This window comes from Adiantum capillus-veneris, chromosome 16 (assembly GCF_014529385.1).
Source record: "Adiantum capillus-veneris isolate H3 chromosome 16, ASM1452938v2, whole genome shotgun sequence".
NCBI classification, from domain to species: domain Eukaryota; kingdom Viridiplantae; phylum Streptophyta; class Polypodiopsida; order Polypodiales; family Pteridaceae; genus Adiantum; species Adiantum capillus-veneris.
Genome location: NC_140946.1, coordinates 72,767,176 through 72,776,974, shown reverse-complemented (window position 1 = coordinate 72,776,974; position 9,799 = coordinate 72,767,176).

Sequence of the window (9,799 nt, the reverse complement as noted above, 5' to 3'; positions counted from 1 at the left end):
ACAAAGCTAGTTAATTTGCATAGAACAGATTGGGATGTCAAACTTCCTTCCACATTATGGGCCTATCGTACAACATATAAAGTGTCAATAGGACTAACTCCTTTCAAATTGGCATTTGAAATAGAGACAATTATCCCAGTGGAGCATGTTGTGCCGAGTTTGCGAATGCTGATTGCAGATAGGCTTCTTCCGGAATATTCTATTGTTTATCGTTTGAATGATTTGTAGGAATTAGATGAAGAGCAATTGTGCAGTTTTGTGGTGTTGCAAGATCTGTAATCCCGAAAAAGAAATGGTTGGATCGCCCTAAAGCAAAACAATTTTTGTAGGGCCAGTTGTTCTTGTATTTAGTTCCCGCCTTGGGAAGATGCCCAAGAAGCTGAAATTATGATGGTCTAGGCCATTCTGGATTTTTAAGTCATGTGGACCTACCTCCTTTTATTTGGTTGATTTATGGGGGGAGGTGATTTCTATCCCAATGAATGGGTTCCAACTGCGTCATTATTTTTCACCTACCTCCATTAAGTGCCCCTTTGTTGTGGTACAAGAACCGGAAGCCGAGGTCGAGGACGAGAAGGACTTCGTTCTTGCTTCTTCTCCCGCTTTGCCTTGCTTACCCTCTTTCACTTGATTACGGCTGAGAGAGGGAGAGAGAGCCTTGCTTCTTTCACCTCCCAAGATCCTCAAACTTCCCTTCTCATAACCCTATTCTCTTTGCTTTGGTAGCTTCTCAAGCTCTTGCTTTCCCTCCTTTCCCCCACTTCAAGGTCTCCTTGTTTATGGCCTCCTCCACTCATTGATTTGTGTGCCCTTGCTGCTTATGGCCGAGAGAGGGAGAGGAACTCCTTGCTTTGATTGGAGATCGAGAGAGAGAGAAAGAGAGATAGAGAGAGAGAGAGAGACCTCGCCTTTCTTACCCTCACCTCCTCGCCTTGCTTCCCCTCTTCACTCATTCAAACCACCCTAAACTAGCCCCTCCTAAATTTTTCCCCCCACCACGCAGTCATGGGGCCGTGACTGACATGGCACAGAAAATCTAGCTTGATGACATGGTAGGTGTCAAGCTAGGGTGCACAAAAACCGGTAGAACCAGCTCCGAATTTGAGCGCCCTGGCGTGCTGATCCAATTTTGCTTCCTGCTCAACATCATCTGATGCTTCTAATGGCCGGTGCAAGCTTCTCAAGCCTCCTCCCTTTTTCTGTTCACTGCCCGTCACCATGGCCCTTTAGTTTACAAGGTGGGTGGCCCTTAATTGGCTTGGGTGGCCATTTGATTGTCTTGGGTGGCCATTGGCCCTTTTGTGATCATGGGAGGTCCTTCGCGGTGGCATTTTGAATTCATTGGCTTGGGCGGGTGACTTCATGGTGGGCACCACATTTTGTACACATATCGGCCCAGCATTGCCAAGCACAACACCTTCCTCGAGTGGCCCCCATCAAGCTAGGCCTATCGCACCATGAGTACGCTCCATGACATGACATTTAGGACTGTGAGCTCATCAAGTTCTTTCGTAATGGCACCACTTTTAGCATGCATAATCTAGCAAAGCATTGCTAAGAATGACATTTTAATGCTTCTCGAGCTTAATCCACTTAGCATATTTATCATCCAAGGTACTGCTAAGCACATCAATCGTATCTTCATTAGCTGGTCATGAAATACAATTTAATTGAATCACCAGTTGACAGTGCATTGCAAGAGATGAAATATCGAACAAGATTCCAGTTCCCGAAACCTGACTGAAGCTCAAAATTTCCCAGATGGCACTCCGTACAAGCCACCTATAGTATAGAAGGATATTCAGAATCACCTCTGAGAGATGAACCAGTGGATGCTGATTTATTTCAGTTAGAAGCAAAAGAATCAGTGGATCCTGAATGGTATGATATTTATCAATTCCTTTCCCAAGGTGCCTTTCCAGAAGATTGGAAACAGAATCAGAAGAAGGCTCTGATCATAAAAAGTCTGAAATTTACCATCATTGGGGGAGTACTTTATCGATTGGGTGTGGATGGTATACTTCGGAGACATTGTGTTCCAATGGAGGGAACAATGCAAGTTATCTCAGAGGCACATAATGGAGAGTCTGGTGGACACTTTTCCAACTGAGTAACCTACAAGAAGATTCTGCAAGCAGGTCTGTGGTGGCAAACAATGATTGCTGATGTCAGAAGATTTTGTAAAACTTGTGATATATGCCAGAGAATGGGCCGACCAGCAGCTGCAGACATGACTCCCTTAATGCCAATACAACCATTGGGAGTATTCATGAAATGGGGATTGGATTTTATGGGACCTTTTAAGAAGGTGACTCCCAGGAAGAACAAGTACATCATGATGGCTACTTGTTATGTTACCAAGTGGGTTGAAACTAAGGCTCTTCCTGACAACATAGCCAAGTCAACTGCAAGATTTCTGTTTGAGAATATTGTCTGCCGATATGGATGTCCAGTGGAAATTGTGACCGATCAAGGGACACATTTCATCAATGATACTATGGAAATCCTATTGGATATGCTTGCAGTGAAGCATCGGAAATCTACTCCTTACTATCCCAGATGCAATGGACAAGCTGAAAGTAGCAATAAGACAATTAAGAATATTCTCACTAAGGTGGTACAAAAGAAACCAGACCAGTGGGATTTGAAGCTTCAGACTGCTCGCTGGGCTTATAGGACAGCTTATAAGGTAACTACTAGAATGACACCATTCAGAATGGTGTATGGAACTGAAGCTGTGGTTCCTATGGAGTTTATAATCCCCAGTCTGAGAATGGATGTAAAGTAAGGACTAGACTTCAACCATAATCTTAAGAAAAGATTGGATGAACTGATGCAGTTAGATGAACTCAGGCAAAGAGCTATATTGGAACAGGAAATTGTTCAACAAAGAAGGAAGCACTGGCATGATCGCTGTTGGACGGATACGCCGCGACGGATGTCAGCACAGCAAGAACTCACCTAACAAGTAATGTCAGCTAAGGACGAAGCTCGACCCGCAGGCGCGTGGAAGCAAGCATAAGGTGTCAACCTACACTCGACCGAATCCTAACTAATTCCTACAGAGGTCCCTACCAATTGTCTGAGTCAGTCTTCAAAAGTGCAAAAGAGGAATCTTCCTACAATGCTTGTTAGAGCCGAACACCCATCAAACACTTTCGAAACACCATAGAACTTGAAGGAGACCCTACTAATATCTATAGGCCGCTCTCCCTAAGGTCTATAAACCAAAAGCACGACCCAAAACACCCGGTGTAGAAACACGTAGGATGTCTGGCCGAAATTTGCAGGTCTTTGTTTCCGAGATCTAAAGTGCCTAATGTGTATCTCTACTCAATGTGAACGCGTGGATATGCTGCAATGTGAAATCAGATAACGTATGCTCACCCAAACAACCGATGAAGCTCGTAGAAGGAGCTCCCAAAGCCAGACCGTACACGCGCAATGTTGGTATCGGCTCGTAGCTCTAGTCGGGGGCAACATGCTGCACTTCTCCACACTCGATTCCGACCACCGTAGCACACGTAGCGTCAAGACGAAGCTCACAATCTCTCTCACGTACACAGTACGCTCACTCACAAACTTAAAACTTGTTTAAAATGACAAAAGGTTTTTCATTAAGGTCAAAAAGTGGTATATATACCTTACAAATTCTCAAACCCTAAAGTTCCAAAATCAACCATCTACTCAATCTAACTATCAAACCTGGGATACAATCTGGAAACTTTTGTAAGTCCTAATATGTACAATGAAAAATCGGGTTTTCCTCAATGAATGAATAATTACAAAAATAATAGTCCACCGAGTAGTTAGATGCCGTGGGGTGTGTCCATCTTCTAACATCCCCCCCCTCCTTGTTCATGTCGTCCCCGACATGGCCTTGATCCTTTGATTCATCTTATGGTCTCTCGCATCTTTAGCAGTGATTCGTACCGTGCATGTAGATTTAGCATTGTTGGGCCAAAAATATATGTATGCATGGTGAAGAACCCCGTGTAGAATGCTTCTTCAAAATCCTGGAGGTGATAGGATGGTAGAAACATAATTCTTTGATACAACGCATGTATCACCTCCTTGGAAGGCTGACCTGACATATCATAAGCACATCTGTATGTATCCTGAAAGAAGAATATGTTGTCAGTCACCTGGCCTGGTTTGAATGTCTCGAACACTGCTAGGATGGTTCTGCAGATCTTTCTCATCATAATTCATGTAAGGTCAGGTGATCCAGTGAACAATTTTATGGCGCCCATTAGGGTTTTCACCATGCATTGTACACTTATTCTCTCACCTGCGTTCACACCAGGCAACTTTGGGTAGTTCAGCCAAGTGGGTTGTCTTGTTTGTAAGATTTCTTGTGCTTTCCACGTCCTCACCCTTGGTAGATGACACAAGCTGAGGTTGTCTCTGATGTGTTTAGGTGCCTCTACCAAGTGTATTAGGTATTGCGGGTACTTGTTAAGCCAAGCCTTCCTCCACTTTGGCTGAGAATCCACTATGAGCTTTACTCCTTCTGACCTCGAGGTGTCTATGTTATAGAGAGGGACCGTTGGCTCTTCTCTGATTCCCCTGTTTGTTGTTGCCGTCTCATATTTCAGCAATGGATATGGGAGAGAGGGTTGAAGCCATTCACGCCTGAGATTGCTGGCGTCGATTTTTTAAATTGTCATAGATTTGAAAACCCTCTGTTCCCATTCCAAGGCTTCCTTTGTGCTTTCTGTGAGCTCTGCCTCTATGGCTTTACGCAATTTTTCCTCCTCTTCTTGTGTTAGATCCTGTGGCTCTTGGGAGGATCCTGCTATGCTTACCTCTAGCATGGGTGTGTCCACAAGATCTGCCACATTGTCAAGGTCGATGCCCTCATTGGCAGTTGGATCTGAGCTTTCTGCTTCTCCTTGTTGCCAGCCTTTCAACTCCTCAATTTGCTTCAGGAGTGTCTGCTTTTCCGCTTCGGCTTCTCTGCCTATAGTCACGAGGAGGTCATTGAGTTCAGCGTTTACTTTTTCAGCTTCCTCAAGCTTTATCTTTATGCTCTCCAATTCTTCTTGTAGGGCTCTTTGGCTGTCCTCCATTCTGGTTTGCATTGCGATAGAACCTTCAGCCATCATCAACCCCTACTTCTTCTTAAGAGTCAGCTCCTTCTGGAGTTCTTGCATCTGCTCTTCATAGATTTGACTCTCGGAAATGATTTGAGTCAAGCTCGTAGCTCTAACTCTAGCGGGTGATGCTCGTAGCCTCTGGATGGTTTGATCTTTGACTTTTAATTGGTCCTTGAGCTCAAGGACTTCATCCAGGCTTGCTTCTTGTTCTATCTCCGCCTTTTCCTTGGCATTCCTCATGGTCTCTACTTCTTTAGTTTCTTCTGCTAGCTGGAGCATCAGATTATCCCGTTCTTTTTCGGCATCTTGCAATGACTTGCTGAGTTGCAGACACTCTTCTTCAGCTGCTTGTAATCTTTTTGCTGCTGCCTCATTTGCTTCTTCTATTTCTTGGCAGTTTTGTAGAGCCGTTGCCAAGCTGGCCTGGAGGTCAGCTTCTCTCTCTTTTTGTCCTTGGCTTTGTGCCTGCAGAGTATCCCTTTCCATCTTGGTCTTTACTTCGCTGGCCTTTAGAGTTATTAGTTCTTCGTCAGATTCCACAGATTGTGCTCTTATTCCAGCTAGCATTGTCATCACCACGTCCCAATCATTAGAGGGCGGGTGCAGGTCTACCGTGTCGGTAGCAATTTTTTTTTAGCTCAACTAGCCGGATGCTTGGCATCTATTCTTTATGCCCTGTCCTCGCCAAGTCGAATGCGACTGTGGCGGCTTCTTCCCTTGTATAGCCTGCAGGTAGCAGGTCCAAAAATGCATAATATGCCTCCTCTAGTTCTTTTTGCTCAGACGCAGGCTTGGCCTCTTCTTTGGGCTCAGGTTCTTGCCTTTGCTCTTGCTCCTCAGCCTGGTTTTCTTCTTGATTATCTTGAGCCTCCTTATCTTTTGGTGGAGGGCTGCTAGGAGGTGGTGATGGTGGCAGTGATGGCTATGGGCTGGGTTTAGGGCTATCTGGTAAAGCTGCAGTTTTGATCTTTAAGTCTCAGTCCGCTTTCGTTTTTATTTCCCTTTCTTGGCTGTCTTGTTCATCTAGCAATGTCTGCCTTATCTGCTCCACTTCTTCCTCAGTGAAAGGGACATGTGGAATGTTTTCCGCTGCAGCATCAAGAATCTCGAAATTCTTGATATAGTCTTCAAAGCGGTCCCTCTGCACTCTTCTGGATGATTCGGTCATAGACTCAAGAGATGGCTTCCATAATTAGGTTAAATCACCCTTGAGGGCTCTTTTTGCTCTGAAACTCTCCATTAGCCTCTCAAGTCTAGCCGCTTTTTGTGATCTTGTCTCTTTGGCTGGCACTTGAGCAGACTCCTTTTTTCCTTTCTTCTGCTCAGGTTGCTCCTCTGCAATTGGCTCTAGCCGTCTCTTCAACCTTGTAGCCACCCTTGGTGCTCGTTGTGGCTCGTCTTCTTTGTCTTCCTTTACCCTTAGCCAATCATTCTGAGATGGGGGGTCAGGCCACCTTCCCTTGGCGTGTAGTGCTGCATAAACTACCCTGGTTATCATTTCTCCTGGCACTATGTAGGTTGGCTTTTTGTTGCCCATTTTTACCAAGCTGTCATGTATGTATGCCGCATAGTTGATTATCTTTGGGTTGCCTTTTTTCATTGCCCAAGTAAACGTTGTGGCAATTGCACCTAGTGGCATCCTGTACTTCTGTGGCCTCTTTGTGCACATGTGGAAGTACTGGTTGTACAATTGGCTCATGATCGCCACCTTTGGGTTGGCAATGTCTTCAAAGGTGTAATTGGCCTTTTTCTCTTTGTACACCTTGACTTCATCCCTTCTTTTTGTCACACTATCTCCGTGATTGGAGAGATCTAGTGCATGGGCTACAACCCGCTCTGTGATAATGATCTCTGTATCAGGTCTGCCATGCACTTCTGTCACTTTGGCCACTCCATCCTCTTTTATGCTTGTTACAAACTCCCATACTCTTTTGACGTCCACCCCTGCTGGTATTGCTTCGAAATAGTTATGGAGGTCAATTTTCTCCAAGTAGCCGGCCATTTTGCTTCGGACAAATTCGTTGAGCTCTCTTGGTAGCATTGGCAGCTCTATTACATTGCCTTCTTTGTCTTTGAACACCCCCTGGTAGATCTTTAGGTCGTTTGACTCTAACAGATCTTCCTGTATCCAGGTGCTGGTGGGCTTTAGTGTTCCCTCTAGAATGAAAAAAGGGTCCACCTCGTCCAGATAATCTTTGATTGTCATTCTTTTCTTCTTTGCTGGTGACTTCGAGGCTGCCATAGATCCTGTTGCACTCAGCAGTCCAAAGTTAGCGTTTTTTCCATATCAGCTGCTAAATTGAGTTTTAATTATCCAAATGACTTGAAAATTGAAATTATAGCTTAAAAGGAACTTGTGAAGCTGTGCATGTGCTCACAGTGCAAATCTGGCCAAAAAAATTCCATCTAGACATCCTACGTGTAGTATGTCTTTTTCTTCAGAATTGGTTCATACTTGACATGCAGGTAGTGTAAGGCTCATGGAACATGGTTATAAGCTTGGATTTGAATTTGGATGACAAAAAGTGGATTTTTGGGCTGATTTAGGCTTTAGGTCACAATTTGGGTAGATTGTCCATCATGGGTAGCAATTGATGTCCAAATGGGTTGAAAATTGGTATATGGGCTCAATGCATCATGGTATTGGCTCCTATGATGTCATTTCTTGCATAGAAGGATAAATTTATGCTGAAGACATCCTACGCGTAGTATGTCTTTTTCATCAGAATTGCATGAAACTTGTTTTGTGGGTTGTCCTTGGCCTATGGAACATGGCCCTGTTCTCGGATTTGAATTTGGATAAGATTTGATGCCTGTAGGACTCTGTGAGGTGTTTTTGGGCCCAAAAAATGTCTCTTGAAGGTGTTGGGGGTCAAAAGTCATTAGAATGGCTTCAAACTTGACATATGAGGTGATTACGTCTGGAATGACAAAGCTTCCCTTCCATGCCAAAAAGGTCCATTAGACATCCTACGCATAGGATGTCTAATTCATCATTTTTACTCTCTGACCACACAGATGGTTTGCTGATGTGTATGTGAATGTGTTGTGCAAGTTTCATGATATTTGGACAAGATTTGGTGGGTCAATAGCCCATTATTGCCTCTATGCCCTAACTTTGCGTTTTTCCATGCATATGAGGTCAAATCTGATCCAAATGGGATGAAACTTGGTGTAGGGCTTGCAAATGTCATTCAGAACATGTACATGACAAAAATTGTTGGGTTTTGTGCCAAAAAGTGCCCTTGAGACATCCTACACGTAGGATGTCTCCTGATGATTTTTTCAGTGTTAGTGCTCCCAGTGCTTGCCGTTTGCCCCCTTAAGTCCCTTTTTAGCCTAATTTCAACAAAAAAGTCAAATGGATAGAGTATAACTCCCTGTGTGGACTTCAGAGCCTCCGAGCCGTTTTTTTACTTTTGGAGTGCTTTTTGGCGATGAAATTTCTCGATGTTGGTCTCCAAAGCTTCCCAATCCCTTGGGGATCCTTGCCGTATGGTTTTTGTCGACACTGCCTTCTTCACCAGAGCTTCATTTGGCAATTTGTCGCTCTAGAAGCACCCGTGGTTGCGTTTACATACCTTTGATGATTTGTGGTGGTCTACCACCATAGGACTTGGTTGTTGATGGTCTAGGAAATCCGCTCGTGAAGTTTGGTGGCAAACGGACTTGTGGTTTGGCCGCAAGTGCATTTTGACGCTTTGTGTGTCTGATGCTATTTCTGAGGTTTAGTGCCCCTTCGGGTCACTTTTTGGTCATGCGGATTATATGGACTTGTTGAGCATGTCGAGATGCTCCTACCCAAAATTTTTGGTAGCCTTTGGTCGCCGTTTTGCCGATTTCCCATTTGGTGGCCTCTTGCGGGTTTCTGGGAATTAGGGTTTTTCGCGATGGTCTCCAACTGCCTTTGGCTATCCAAGAATGGTCTCCTAGACTAGGGTAAGATGTCGATGAAGTCTTGTTGCTTTCGGGTTAGCCGTTAGGCCGCCGTCTCTTCTTGCAGGTCTCTACCGCTCACTTTGTGTGTGACCTCTACGCTAGTTTTCGCGACATAATGATAAACATGCGCGAAAAGCTCAAGGTGGTGAGCCTACCTCTTATGTCTGGAGCTGGTCGGGTAGACGTGCGCATCGTAGAAGCTGCTGGAAGGTCGATCCGCTCTAGGTGGTAGAAGCTCTCTCCACAAGGTCAATAGTGAGAATGAGCTAAAAATGGGGTGGAAATTTCTTATAATGGAGGTCCCCGAACCATTTTTCATGAAATTTGACCTGTGCTCCTATCTTTCTGCGAGATGCAGTTTAGGTTCAAAAATTTCTTGATTTGGACTTCATTTGCCCTGTTTACCAGAAATTTGTCATTTCGGTCAAAACCTGGCTAAAACACGCTTTCCGTTCCAGTCTCATAATTGCACCTCCACTGTACCATAGGTTGTCCTTTAGTCACTGGTCATCCCCATATTTTTTGTTTTTCATTACGACTGTTTTTCACCTGCTTTTTGTATTTTTGAAGTTTTTCTACTGAAAATTAGCAAAATTAAAAGGAAAATAGCAAATCAAACCCAAAAAATTTCCAAAATTCATAATAGATCACAAACATCACCGCAACACATTATATACACTCACATGCAATTTTTATGGCCAGATTTCTCTGTTTTACCAATATTTTGCCTGAAAAATGGCTATTTCTACTTATATACACAC